Source organism: Leptonychotes weddellii, chromosome 11 (assembly GCF_054177405.1).
Source record: "Leptonychotes weddellii isolate Sample4059 chromosome 11, ASM5417740v2, whole genome shotgun sequence".
NCBI classification, from domain to species: Eukaryota; Metazoa; Chordata; class Mammalia; order Carnivora; family Phocidae; genus Leptonychotes; species Leptonychotes weddellii.
The window spans coordinates 34,590,991-34,604,286 of record NC_138379.1 but is presented as its reverse complement, the minus strand read 5'-3'; the positions used below and the strand labels follow the sequence as shown (position 1 = coordinate 34,604,286).

Below are 13,296 nucleotides of genomic sequence, written 5' to 3'. Positions count from 1 at the left end.
CGTATGGTTGACCCTACTGCCAAGAAGAGAGGGGCTAGCAAAATGGATGTGTAACAGCTTGACAGCGGGATGGGGCTGTCCCCACAGCACTGCGTAAATGGGACAATGGACTCCTTTCCCAGTTGGGTGACAACAGAACACCCATAGCCAAGGCCACGTGAGGCCAACAGGTTTTTGTCCACGTGCTTGCTTGCCCACTGGACAAACATTTACTGAGCATCTCCCACGGCCTGGATCACCAGTGCGGTGCAATGGGCCCAGGTCCTGGTGACAGCTCTATGTGTATCCCAGGTTCTTCCTCCTAGATGCTGACCTGGTGTGGCTCCCCACGTAATGTGATCCAGCCACACTCCTCGCAGTTCCTCAGGTGAGCTCACCTACTTGCTCTGCATGCCGCCCCCCATGCTTTGTACCTGCTATTCCCTCTGCCTGGAACCCTCCAACCTCCTGCTCCCCTGCCCAACCCCCCCCCCCACTCTGCCAAGTTAACTCCTCTTCACCTTATAGAACTCACATCAGATGTCACCTGAAGTCGGTCCTCCCGTCACATTCGCCTAGCACCACCTGCCTCTCCATACCACCAGCAGCAACCATACATCTGGAATGTGGGAGGCCCCGCTCTGAGTGCTTTATACATGTGAATGTCTTCCCTCTGCACACTACTCCTATGAAGTCAGTACGACAATTATTGTCATTTTATAGAAGAGGAAGATGAGGTACAGGGAGGGTACAAGACTCTCCCCTGGTCAGTTAGCTAAGAAGTCATCGAGGCGGGTTCAAACCGAGGCAGACATATGGGCTCTGGCTGTGGTTTGTAAAATTATTTCTTGAATATCACCTCTCCCACTTGTCTGTAATTTCCATGAGGGCAGGAGTAGAGTCCATTTTGTTCATCATGACTGTCCACAGCATCTAGCAAAGTCCTGACATGTACGTCTGCGATAAATATTTACACCAAATGAGTGCATGATGGTAGGCCAGTGTTAACCAGTCACTCAGTTTTCTTACCAGATAACTGGGGATGATCATACATTCCTTGAAAAGCCATGACGAAGACTGTAAATACTATAAATGAAACACTCAACATGGCACCTGGCATCTAGTAGGTGCTCAATAAATGTCAATAATGTTAGCACATAATTCCTGCCTCCAGAAGGCTCCCAGCCTCATAGGAAAGACAGACCAGTGGATACATGCCCATAATCCACTGCATTCAGTGGAAAATCCAAGTGCTAGGGGAGTCACTTTTTAAGGTTATCCACTTTTGCCTATGTAGGGCCCCGTTACCTATATGAGCACACAGCTCAGATCCTGGCCAGCAAGGTGAAAAAGAAAAAGCTGCTGCTAAGGATGGATCCTGCAGGAAGCCAGAAGTTTCCACGATGGAGACCCAGAGGCTTGATTGCTCAAGTGGCAAGGTCTCCACCCACGCCCTCAGAAAAAGCAGTCAAAGGGTGATGCCAAATTTGGAAGGGTGGGAGGGGTCTGGGGCCCGGAGGTCACCTGGCTTGGCTCTGCAATGCACACTGTGGACCTTGGGCAATCCCTCCTTCTCCCTGGGTCGCAGTTTCCTTCTCTGTAAAAAGAGGGGCTTGAACTAGAACTTGGTGCCTCTCAGATGTTTCTGCCATCCTCACAGAAGAGAGGACGTGGGTCTTTAGGAGAATAACAGCAAGCTCACATGATTTTGGACCTTGATGCTTTTTTTTTTTTAAATTCATGGGTGCTCTGGGTTCTATGCTATGGTGTATCTGTACTTGTTTTGATATTAAAATAATGGGCTTTTTCCCCTGCCAAAGCTTCAAGTCAAATTTCTCCTTCAGGAAAATGTGCTACAATTTATCCTGTGGCTTTGCCCTCAGGGGTACACGCACCCCAGTCTGAGGAGCGTGGGACCTGCCTGCAATAAAACATCATGCTGCTATTATAAAGGACTCTGTAAATGAATATTTAATATCATGGAGGAAAATTTCGATGGTATAGAGAAAGGCAAGGTGACAAAAGAGTATAATCTCCTTGGCCTTAAAAATTAGGAGAGTATAAACGTGCATATAAAAAGGTGGTAAATGCCCATCGTAAGATGAGAAGTTAATGTGAGATACTGCTTGTGAAGCGTGCGGCATGGCCAACGCCTGGCATACAGTAAGTGCTCAATAAATGTTGGACATGGTAAATGGGAAGAACAGAAGCCAGATGTTAACAGTTCTTTGGAGGAGGGGGAAACGAGAGGTGGTTTTTTTTTCATTGTTCACTGTTGTGTTCCCACAGCCTGGCCCAGGGCTCGGCAAAGTATACAGTCGGTGCTCAGTCAGTGTGTGTTGGACTCGTGCCTGAATGAACAGAGACGAAAAGAGAGACGGTTCCCAAGCCTGGTCTCCAGCTCCCCTACTTCCACTGCTTTCTATCACACACCTCTGCTCCCCACCCCCGAGATCACAGGTGCTTAACTTGACGTCTGTGGATCCCCTCCAACATGACATGCAGAATATACTGTGTTTTTGAAAACATATCTTCCTGAATTAAATGTCTGCGTTCTGCTCAGAACAATTTCTCAGTAAACCCTGCTCTGAAAGGTAAGCATCTCCCAGGTGCTCAGTGAATACCCATCAGTTGGATTCATCTGGCTCTCAGGACTGCCAGGTGCCCTGTGGTCTCTCTTTTCCTCTCTGTTCATTCAGGCACGAGTCCAACACACACTGATTGAGCACCAACCATACACTTTGCCGAGCCCTGGGCCAGGCTCTGGGGACACAACAGTGAACGAAACAGTCTCCACCTGCAGGCACCACCGCGATCATGGCCCCATTTGTCCTTTTGGCTTCTGGTCCGGCTCCTTGAGATTATGTCAGCTCCCACCCTTGCCCTGCCCACGCTGCCACGGGCTATCTTGTTGTGGGAGTGGTCCCGCCACCTCCCCGGGCAGGGTCTGCGCACTTCCCAAAGTGCTTCTGCTCACGCACTTGCGTTTGTTTCCCTCGGCAGCCCTGTGAGGTAGACATTAGCATCATCAGCCCCGTTTTGTCGTTTTGTCGGTGAGAGGCGGCTGCTTGTGTCAAAGGCTGGCTTTTCAATAGTTCACAGCGAGGAAGCTGCTTTGCCACGCATGAAACCCTGACTCAGAGGCAGCTTGCTGACAACCATGTAATGCAGGGCTCCTCCTGGGCTTGCCTCTTGCGCAGGGTGAAGGGGATTTTCCAGGCGCGCAAATGGAGGCTGAGAGGTCGAATGGCTTGCCCAAGTAAGCGAAGACCTGGGATTCCAACCCAAGGCTTCCGGACACAGAGTGATCTTTCCATTTTGCCATATTGCTTATCAGGAGGGCTCACTGCAGCAAAGGAGGGAGGTGGTGAGAGCCTGGGAGGGAGCGAGGGAGGAAGTCTCTGGGTCTGGGGGAATCCTGAACACTACCCAGCTGCAGGGGGTGGGGGTGGGGGTGGTGCATTTGTGCCTGACCCCCCGATCCCCGGGGTTAATGGCTCCTCAAAGGCTACACAGCGTGGTGGGAAGAAGCCCTGGAAGGCAGGCGCTCGGTATCCTGGGCCAAAGCTCTAGGGACCCTGGGTAAGGCCTGCAAGCAAACAGCCTTCAGATTTCACCTGGGGCATGTGGAAGCACTGTGATCCCTCTCCTGTCACCTAGCGCCTGAATCCCACCATTAAACTCTGCAGCTACTGTGTGCCCTGGGGTTGGCGCCACCCGAGCTCTGGAACCGTGGCAGCTCCTGTCAGTGACTCATCCTCGGAGCGCGCGGGCTGCCAGCCCACCGGAACTGGAGCAGAAGGCTGGCTCAGCCTGTTCCTGTTTACATGATGAAGGAGCTTCTGTCCCATTCAGCTTTTTCTCCTTTCCCAAACATGGCCAGGAGTGACCTCCCAGCCATGCCCGCATCCTCATGGGGGCCCTAACCCACGGAACATCACACCCAGTCCCGACCAGACCCTTAGAACCAGTGACGGTCAGAGCCTGACAGGCCCCAAGGGGCATCTGGTCTGGTCTGCCAATTTGAGAGGGGGAAACTCAGGCCCAGAGAGGGGAAAGTGGCTTCCTCAGCGTCACAGAGCCAGGAAGCAGCAGAACTAGGATTTGGTCCCAGGTCTGTGGGCCTCCACTGTCCATGATCTTTCTGCTATTGCACAGAAAGTTCTGGAAACCCACCAGGGGACAAGGCAGGGCAGGCCAATCAAGCCTATTCTGAAATCTTGCTTGGATAAGGCCTGAATGTAGAACCAAGGGAAGTAGGTGCCCCCAGGGAATGGAGAAGGGGTGGAAGAGTCTAGAAGGAAGAGGCCTAATCAGCCATTTCTGCCACCACAATTATCACACTCCTCAGCCATGCCCGGGGAAAGAGACAGCCTGGCCTCGATGGGCCAGGACTCTGGCCTCCCCGGGAGAGGCTAGAGCGCTGGCCTCCATTTTCTGCTACCTTTTGGGAGGCGTGTAGCAGGCAAACTAGGAGTCAGAGGGGATGCGTTGGGAGGTGAGAAGATTCACCAAAATAATGTTTTCATTTGACAAACATTCATCAAGCACCTGTTCTATGCTCTGGGGATGTTTTGTGTCTTGATCCTAATGCTGACCGGCAGGACTCCTCGGCGTGAGAACAGCCCTGGCATGCACGCACGTGCATGCACACACACACACACATCTAGCCCTGCTGGGCAAAGGCAAACTGATGGTGGGTGTGGGGTTCTAGAAGTTGACACTGGCTGCCTACCAGCCCCCCACCTCATCAGTCCTGCTGATCAGCGAGCAAGAAGGCCGGCACACCCACAGAATGAGGCAGTGCGATGGCAAGAACCGGGCTGGCCGCGAGCCCGCGCTCTCGGATGGTAAACTGGCTGAGGGTAAGGCCCCAGTCTTGCTCACTGCTGCACTCCCCAGGCAGGATGGCTTGGGAACAGGAAACCGACTTTGGCAAAAGAAGATTCTGGACTAGGACATGGGTGCTCACAATTTATCAGCTACATGACTTAAGTGGGCTGCTTAACCTCTGTATAACTAGATTCCTATAGTGGTTTTCAAATGCATCTGTGAATTCCTCCACATTCCTCCCATCGCTGGGTAGAAGAACAAATGTCCCGCTCCCCTCCCACCTCCCCAGCTGGATGATTGCCTTAAAGATGGGAATGTGGCAGAAGATGATGTCTGACCCTTGAGACTAGGTTAGAAAAGTCCATGTAGCTTCTGCTGCTTCTCTTTGGATGTGTGCTCTGGAAACCTTCAGGAGTCATGTAAAAACATCTAGCTGCCCTGAGGCTGCCTTGTGGAGAGAGCAAGAGAGAAGAGAGTGGAGAGAGCGCGAGACTGAGAGAGAATGAATGCATCAGACACAGTAGGTGCTCAGGAAAATTTGAATACTGAAAAGAAGCCCTTAACCCTGACATTCAGCACACAGGCCAATGCAGCAGGAGGGAACCTGCACCGTAGACCCCGTGGGATAAATGATCTATGATGTTCTGGGAGCTCACCTCAAGCAAGGTGAGCAATCCGTACCACAAAAGAGGTGGGGGGCAGCTCTACTATGCTCCCTTCTGGCTGATGCAGAATTTTCCAGAACTTTCCTCAGTGACTTGCTTCAAGCTAGGGACCCTGGTTCTCAGACTGACGCAGAGTGCAAGCCTGTGGGTGTGAGGCTGGGGCTCCACAAGCTCGGCTTCCTCCAAGCCAATTCTCTTAACTAGCCTACAAGGCACAGGGCCATGCATCCCCGTGACGGCTTTACCAATACCCACGCGTTCAGGTCTTACAACCACCACAGGAGGTAGGTAAAGGGACTGTCCTCTTTCACCGACAGGAAAACAGGAGTTCAGGAGGTTCAGTGACTTGCCCAAGGCCATCACGGCTCATGGAAGGCAGAGCCAGGCCTCAGACCCGGGCAGCTGGGCTCCAGCATGTGTCTTCCTAACCAGACCCTGTGCTGCCCACCCCTGGCTGGGTCTCCATTGCTTCTTCCTCCTGCCTATCGGGGGGAGTCAGCTTGGGAAAGAGCTTCAGTCCATTCTAGAACAGAGGGGACAGGGGCGACCCTGAATGGAGGGGACAGTGCTCCCACAGCACTATCACACCCCAGCATGGGGGCAGGGTGGGCAGAGAAAAGCAGGCTCGGGATGAAGATGAGAAGTCTGGGAACTCAGGGGTCCGATGCTCAGTCTGGGGAGGGCGAGGTGGGGGTGGGGTGGGCCGGGGGTGCTGGAGGCTGTCTGCAGACAGCTGAGAAGCTGTGCTAGGGGGCATGGCAGGGGGCGAGAATGGGACCCACGAGGGAACGCTTTCAGTAGGCCGACTGAAGTAACAGGAAATATCTCCAGGACCTGACTCTTGTGTGCTCTAACAGCAGTTCTTCCTATTCCCCAAAGTGGCTCTGTTTCCAGGGACGCAGCTTTTTGTAGAGGCTTTGTGGCAAAAGTTTAAGAGTCACACAAACTTCGGTTTGAGGCCTGACTTCTGTGACCTTGGGTAAGTGACTTACTCTCTCCTCTGGACCACAGATACCGTAAGACTTGTCTGCTGGATTTTGAGGATACCATAAGGTAAGACATGCAAGGCGCTTAGTCGGGTGCCCAACACATGGTGAACGCTCAATAAATAGTAGCACAATTCAGAGAGGAGGAGGAAGAGGGGAGGGGAGAGGAGAGTGAGGGAGAGGCAGCAGTAAGGACTTCCCTTTCCTCTGCCAGGTGAGCCCCCCAGGAGGACAATGGGTGCCCTGACCCCACGTGGGCAGAGGCTGTGAGGCTGTAGGCTGGCAACCGGGGTCGGTGGATGGAGTGGGCATGGGCTGAGGATGGTGGGAGGAGAGGGAGCAGCGTTGTCTCTGCCAGTTAATTAAATCCAGAATGCTAACAAGCGTTCAAAACAAAACACAACTCAAGTAATCTTTGGATGGGATATAATAAAATGGTTCTATCTGAAATTGCGAACAGCTTTGTTGCTGCAAACAATGGCTTAGTTCTTCGTGCCTCTCCGGAGCAGAGGCCCAGAAGTACAAGGGTGCAAAGGGTCAATGAAACTCTGAGGGTGCGCCCCCCCCCGCCGTTGCCCACGCTGAGAACTAAAACAACAGACAGAGAGGCCCTGGGGCAACGGGGTATGAGAGGTCCTAAGTGCCTGAGACTTTGACCAACGCAAATGCATGGGGAGGAAAGGACAGACTTGAGAGGCATTTGGTCCACCCGCCCATTTCACAGATGAGGAAACTGAGGTTCAAAGGGTGAGAGGCAGAACCAGGACTGACATATGTGTCTTTAACGCCTCCACTCAGTTCTCGCTCATTACGCCAGCATGGCAAGTTTCACAGGGGCTGCCAGCGGGCATCTGAAGGGCTGAGGCCAAAGGCCCCAGGGCAGCAGAAGTCTGGGTCCTGGCTTAGGGTTTTTTGGTGGGCCCTGGTCAGTGCCCTCAGAAGTATAGGCAAGTCCAGTGGTAGGAAGGGAGCAGGAGCGACCCGAGACTCCCCAGGACAGCAGCGCCCACAGATCCCACGCCTTCAGAGGCTGCCATCCTCGGTCGGCCCTCTGCAACCAGGGAGGCTCAAGATGTTGGTAAAGTATCAAGAGACTGGAATGGCAGTCCTAGTTCTGCCTCTCCCAGGCGATGGGGCCCTGGGCCTCTCACTGCCTTGTGGGCCTCTGAGGCCTTCTGTAAATTCAGAGTGTGACCAGGGGTCTCTAAGGGCCCTGCCGGTGCTAAAGATGCTAAAGATAGGTATCTTTAAAAAACAAACCTGAGCCCCTGCTTTAATTAAATTCAATGGTCTCACCTTGTTCTTAGGATAAAGACCAAACTCCTTGTCATGGTCAATAATAAAGGCCCAGCATGTGTTGGCCCCTGCTTATCGCCCCAGCCTCCGCGCACACCACCTTACTCCTAGTTCTCTCTGTTCCAGCTTCTCCCAGATCCTCTGCTGGAACTGGCCTGGGAAGCAGAAGTCTGGAAACCAGTGGTTCTGCTCCAAGGAATTCTCACACAGTCCCTAAGGGGACATGGAAGCCTATGCTCTCTGTGGCGGCGGTGGGAGAAGTGGGGGGATTAAAAGTACAAATTAAAAGTACAAGCACACAAAATCTCACCACCCCTTCTGCAAGAGCACACAGAGACAAACAAAACACATATACTAAATACCTTAGAACACATTAACTATGGGGAGGAGCAATATGGCAGTGGGAGAGAAAAGAGAATGAATAAGTGAACAGAACCAGAGAGGGGCCTCTTGTAGACCACTGAGGATAATGGGGCCATGCAAGCAAATACCTACAATGGTCATTACCCTGGCTCCCCCAAGGAAACAGGAAACAAAACCACCAAGTTGTAAGTTGGGTCAACTCCAGATGGCGAAAGAACAACAGCCAAGGGAAGGCCTGTTATTTTGTCTGGGTCCCACACCTGAGAGAGCTGGAGAGAGGGACATCGCTCTCTCCAGGGCAGGCTCTGGCTGCTTGGGAATTGGCGCCCCCTATAGGGGGAAACGCTCATGGACTTGGCTGAAGCAGAGCCAACTGCCAAGGAGACCCCAGAGTCTCCTCTTTTCTGAGCAACTTCACCAACATGACATTTGAGTCATTGTGTTGGCTTTCTCCGGGGCGGGGGGGTGGATTCCAGGGCTTGGTGACTGTCTCCACAGACGCCCCCACAGGGTTAACTAACCCCCATTAAGATCCCGGGGGTTGGGTCAGCCTGAGATTCTGGGCCTGCCAGGCTGAGCCACCCAACCTGGAGGAACGTGACTCACCCCACAAGGCCCCTACTACCCCCAACTACCACTCTTGCCTGGCAAGGATTGATGAATATTTTGGGGTGGCTAATCATTTTTTAAATGATTTTGGAAAATACGAGGGGAAAAAACCCTCATAAAAGCATAAAGGAAACTCAAGTCATCCATAATCCTACCACGCTGAGAAAGACACTGGTTTCCTTTTGACATATTTTCTGGTATTTTTTCTTTCTTTGTGGGTGGATTTTTTTCCCCTCATAAATCATTCTGTATATAGACGTATCCTTAGAATATGTCTCTTTGGATTTCAAGGGTTCAACTTTTCAGCAGCATGGCAGACAGCCTCCAAGGTGCCCTAATGATGCCTCCCACCAACTTCTGATATTCACACTGACGGGTCACCCATGTAAGAAAAGCTTTCTTGGGCCTTCTATCCCAGCCCAGCACCAGGTGAATACAGCTAAGTGAGTGACCTCAGTTGAAGCCACATGAACAGAAGAATCACCCAGCTGAGACCTGCAGGACCCTCTGAATCATGAGCAAATCGAAGGTTGTTGTTTTAACTCACTAAGTTTTAAGACCGTTTGTTAGGTAGCAAATAGATTAACCAAAAGAAGTGGTTGGGACTTGAAAGGAAGAAATGAGCTCAAATGGAAAGATGAGATTTTTTTTTAATGGCTGAAATATTCTTTTTTAAAAATTTATTCATTTATTTATTTTGAGAAAGAGAGGGAGGAAGCGAGAGCAGGGATGCGGAGGGACAGAGGCAGAGGAGAGAGAAGATCAAGCAGACACCATGCTGAGCGGGGAGCTCAATGTGGGGCTCGATCCCATGATCCTGAAATCATGACCTGAACCGAAATCAAGAGTCGGATGCTTAACCGACTGAGCCACCCTGGCGCCCCAAGATGAGATTTTTTTTGGAGGGTCCCTGGGCCAGGCAAGGTGAAAGGGGACAGCATCTGTCATTGCATATCTTAGGGATACCACAGATGTCCATTTGTCTGAAAGACCTTTAGCATCAACCTGTGTGGAGGCAGATGGCCTTTCTTCCCATCGTGAAGACTCTCTGGTCATATCACACCTCCAGGTAACTCCCTGGAATATCAGAACCATTTCTACACTGGTGAAGGAAAATGGGTGACTGTCTTCCCCTGCAACCCTGGCCCCCTTCCCCGCCTGACTCAGCACGTAGACAACACTCTTGCCTGTGTCTGTGCTGGTTCTGTGAGGTGCCAGGCCTGTGGTGGGCAGTCAAGAAACATCCAGAAAGCTATACCATCCACTCCACTGCTGAAGGACTGGACTGCAACTTGATGCCTGGGCCCTTGAGAATATTTGAAGGATTTTCTATTCACAGTCCACATCCTGGAACAATCCTCACCCTCATTACTAGCTAGCACTTACAGAGCATTGTAGAAGAAGCACTGAGCATGCATCAACTCATTTAATCCTCACAAAATCTCTGTAAAGATCTTATCATGGTACCACCTCATTTTAGAGTGAAGAATGTGGAACTCAAAGCAGTCAGATAAGTTACCCGAGGTCATGCTGCTGATCAGTGGCAGAGGGAGGATTTGAACCCATATCTGTCTGCCTCCTCACAGCATCCCAAGACTCAGCTAGATGGGTTCATCCCTCCATATCTGCCCTAGTATCTGAGAAGAGTTAACCTCTACCATCACTGATCAGTGGATACCTGGGTGGGTACTTCTCAGTACAATGGTATCATTACAGAATGCTCTCCAATTAGGGTTCTTAACACAACCAAATGGTGTTTTGTTTTTCTTTAATTTCTACTCTGAAGACTCAAGACAAAGACAATTGACTGTACTGCTAGCCACAGTAAACCTTCCTAAATGCATTAAAAGTTTTGAATGAAAACAGAACTCCAATGATACAAAGAAAGAAAAGTCAACGGAACTTAAGCTGCTGAGTGTCGACAGGGACAAGTGACCCCTCAGCAGTACAACTATAGGCCTGTCTTCTCTGTTTGTCTCTCTGGGCTCCTGCACTTGCTCCCTGACAAGTCTAGATGCCAGACCCTGACCAGAGTCTTTGTGAGAACGAGGGTTAGTAGACGGGGGACAAAGCCCATTAGGATGTTAACCTATTCGTTAAAATGCTTTGATAGCTGGTTCCTAAAGACATGAGCCAGAGCCCTATTCATCCTTCAGGTCACAGTTGAAAGGCCATTTCTTCCAGGAAGCCTTCCCTGACCCCCCCCCAAGATAAGGCTGCATTAGGGGTACACCCTTCCATGGTGTTCTGGCCTCCCTGAGAGCAAGAACCAGGGTCTGCTCTTCACTGTGTCACCACAGCCTGGCCCAGGCGTGGGCACAGAGTGGATGTTCAATAAAAGTTCGTCAAATTGATAAAAGGGCTTTGCAATTGGTCCTTGCTGGCTTCTGGCCCAAGATCTTGTCTGTGTCATGAAGGGACAGCCCGGAAAGCTGAGATGTGACCCTCTGTCATGGCCAGGGTTAGTTGCCGCGGGATTAGGATTTCCTCAGTAATGCATCCCCCTGGGATGCCTGGGTGGCTCAGTCGGTTAAGCGTCTGCCTTCGGCTCGGGTCATGGTCCCAGGGTCCTGGGATCGAGCCCCGCATCAGGCTCCCTGCTCCATGGGGAGCCTGCTTCTCTCTCTGCCTGCCACTCCCCCTGCTTGTGTGCGCATGCTCTCTCTTTCTGACAAATAAATAAATAAAATCTTTTAAAAAATGGCATCCACTTTATAAAAGGCCACCCAGGATGATCAATGGTCTCTTGTTGAGACCTAGACCTTGTCCCCCTGAAAAGAGGGTCAGCCTGATATCCATGATGATTTAGAACCTAGGGCTGGGCAGAGCGTAGCCTTGAAGGCACTGGGACATAAGTGGGAGTGAGTACGAGAGTCACCAGGACACCAGCGGCTCCTACCGAATGGGCAATGGCCTACTCAGGCCTTCAGGAGCTACTCACAACCTTGCATAGAGCCAGCTAATCATGATACCCTTACATCTCAGGGTGGCGGTGACTCCCATGGCTCCAGCCAGCTGCTCGTTGTAGGATGCTATGGGAGCACCTTGTTTCCAAGACCAGAGTTGTCCTTACACCCGGACCGAGCTCGTTCTCCTCTGGCCACGCCACTCCCTGGAGGGCAAGGAGTTCCACAGGGCTAGGAGGTGTGCCTACGCTCTCCTTTCCAGGCCACGCTCTGGCTGCTAGGACTCCAGAGCTCCCTGCCCAAATGCCCTGGAGCCTGCCTGCATGGGTGCCTTTCTGAGGGTGGATGTGGCCTCCTGCTTGGGTACCTTTAGATTTGAGGGGTGGCCAAGGAGCAGCAATTGGGGTGGGATGTGGAGCACGTGTGGACCCACAGACTGACGTGCCCACGTGCATGTACACAAGGGCCCTCCCAGTGCAGGACTCAGCAGAGGGTGGTGCGCCACCAGGGGCCTCATTTGCAGGCTGGCCTTGGTCCCTGCAGATGTTAGGAGCAGGCCAGCCCCTGAGCCTGCCCGCTGGAGACAGTGTGAGTGACACTTGGTGATGTCACGCCATCACCAGCACCTCCTATGGTCTTGTCTACCTCCTTCCTCTGACCTGTACCCCAAAGGAAGCCACGGGTTCGAGGCTGGGCCTGCAGTGGTCCTGGCTGGGGAAGGAGCGGAGGCCCCAGCATCAGCAGGATTGCCTGGTTTCTTGCAAATATGAACACCTACACACAGAGGCGGGGGGTGTGAGTTTGAATGTATAAATGTATTTGGGTGACTGTGACCAAGTAAATGAGCAAGCACTGGGGAGTGAAAGAGAAGAGAAGGAGAGTGACCCCGTGTAAGAGAACTTGGGCGTGAGGGAGAAGGAAAATGTATGTGTGTGTGTGCACAGAGTGGGGTGCACCGAGACTACGTGCAGCTGAGGGCCTGCAGAAAGGGTAGAGAATGGGAGCGAAGGAGTGTGCCCGCTGGTCTGCACGTGTACGTGAGAAGGGGCCTGGCCGCGGAAGAGAGAGAGACCTGAAGCAGGAATGACAGAGCAGGCAGATCAGCCTGGATGATGGCACCATGGAGCAAAGAGATCCCCAGTGCACAGGGGGAAGGAGGTGCGCAGGTGCATGAGCTTCAAGTGGGTGTGCGCCCATGGGGCTTCATGAAGCAGAGCGAGACGGGGCGTGTGCCTGGGTAGCTGTGTGTGGGTCTGTGCATGTGCATACATGCGCACGGGGCTGGGACAAGTGAGGACGGAGACGGGCGTGTGAGCACAGAAGAGCAGCGCGCTGGGGATGTGAGCGAGCGTGCCTCCCAGCTGCCCGGGGGCGTTGGCGATGCCAGAGGAGGTTTTCACCCAGAAATCTCAAGCTGGGAGGTCTACGTGACCTGCTTGGTGCTGGTTCAGGTCCAGGTGACCGCGGCCACGCGGTGCTTGTGGGAAGGTGTGAGTCACTCAGGCAAGGCTAGCCCTCACTCCACCTCATCTCGCCCAGCGGGAAGACAGCTGGGAGGAGGGGGAGAGATTTCTTGATGGCTGTAGTTTTACACCATCCTTATGCAATTGCTTGCGGTGCTCTTGGGTTCATTTTAAAGGCCCTGCTCCCCGATTCTCT

The 13,296-nt window shown here is 52.3% G+C and overlaps 1 protein-coding gene across 5 annotated transcripts in view; it reads right to left on the bottom strand.

The window, feature by feature from the left end:
• The window catches only part of PTPN5 (protein tyrosine phosphatase non-receptor type 5), a 54,037-nt gene that overhangs the window by 15,166 nt on the left and 25,575 nt on the right, over window positions 1-13,296 (bottom strand). The gene's annotated exons all lie outside the window — the stretch shown is intronic.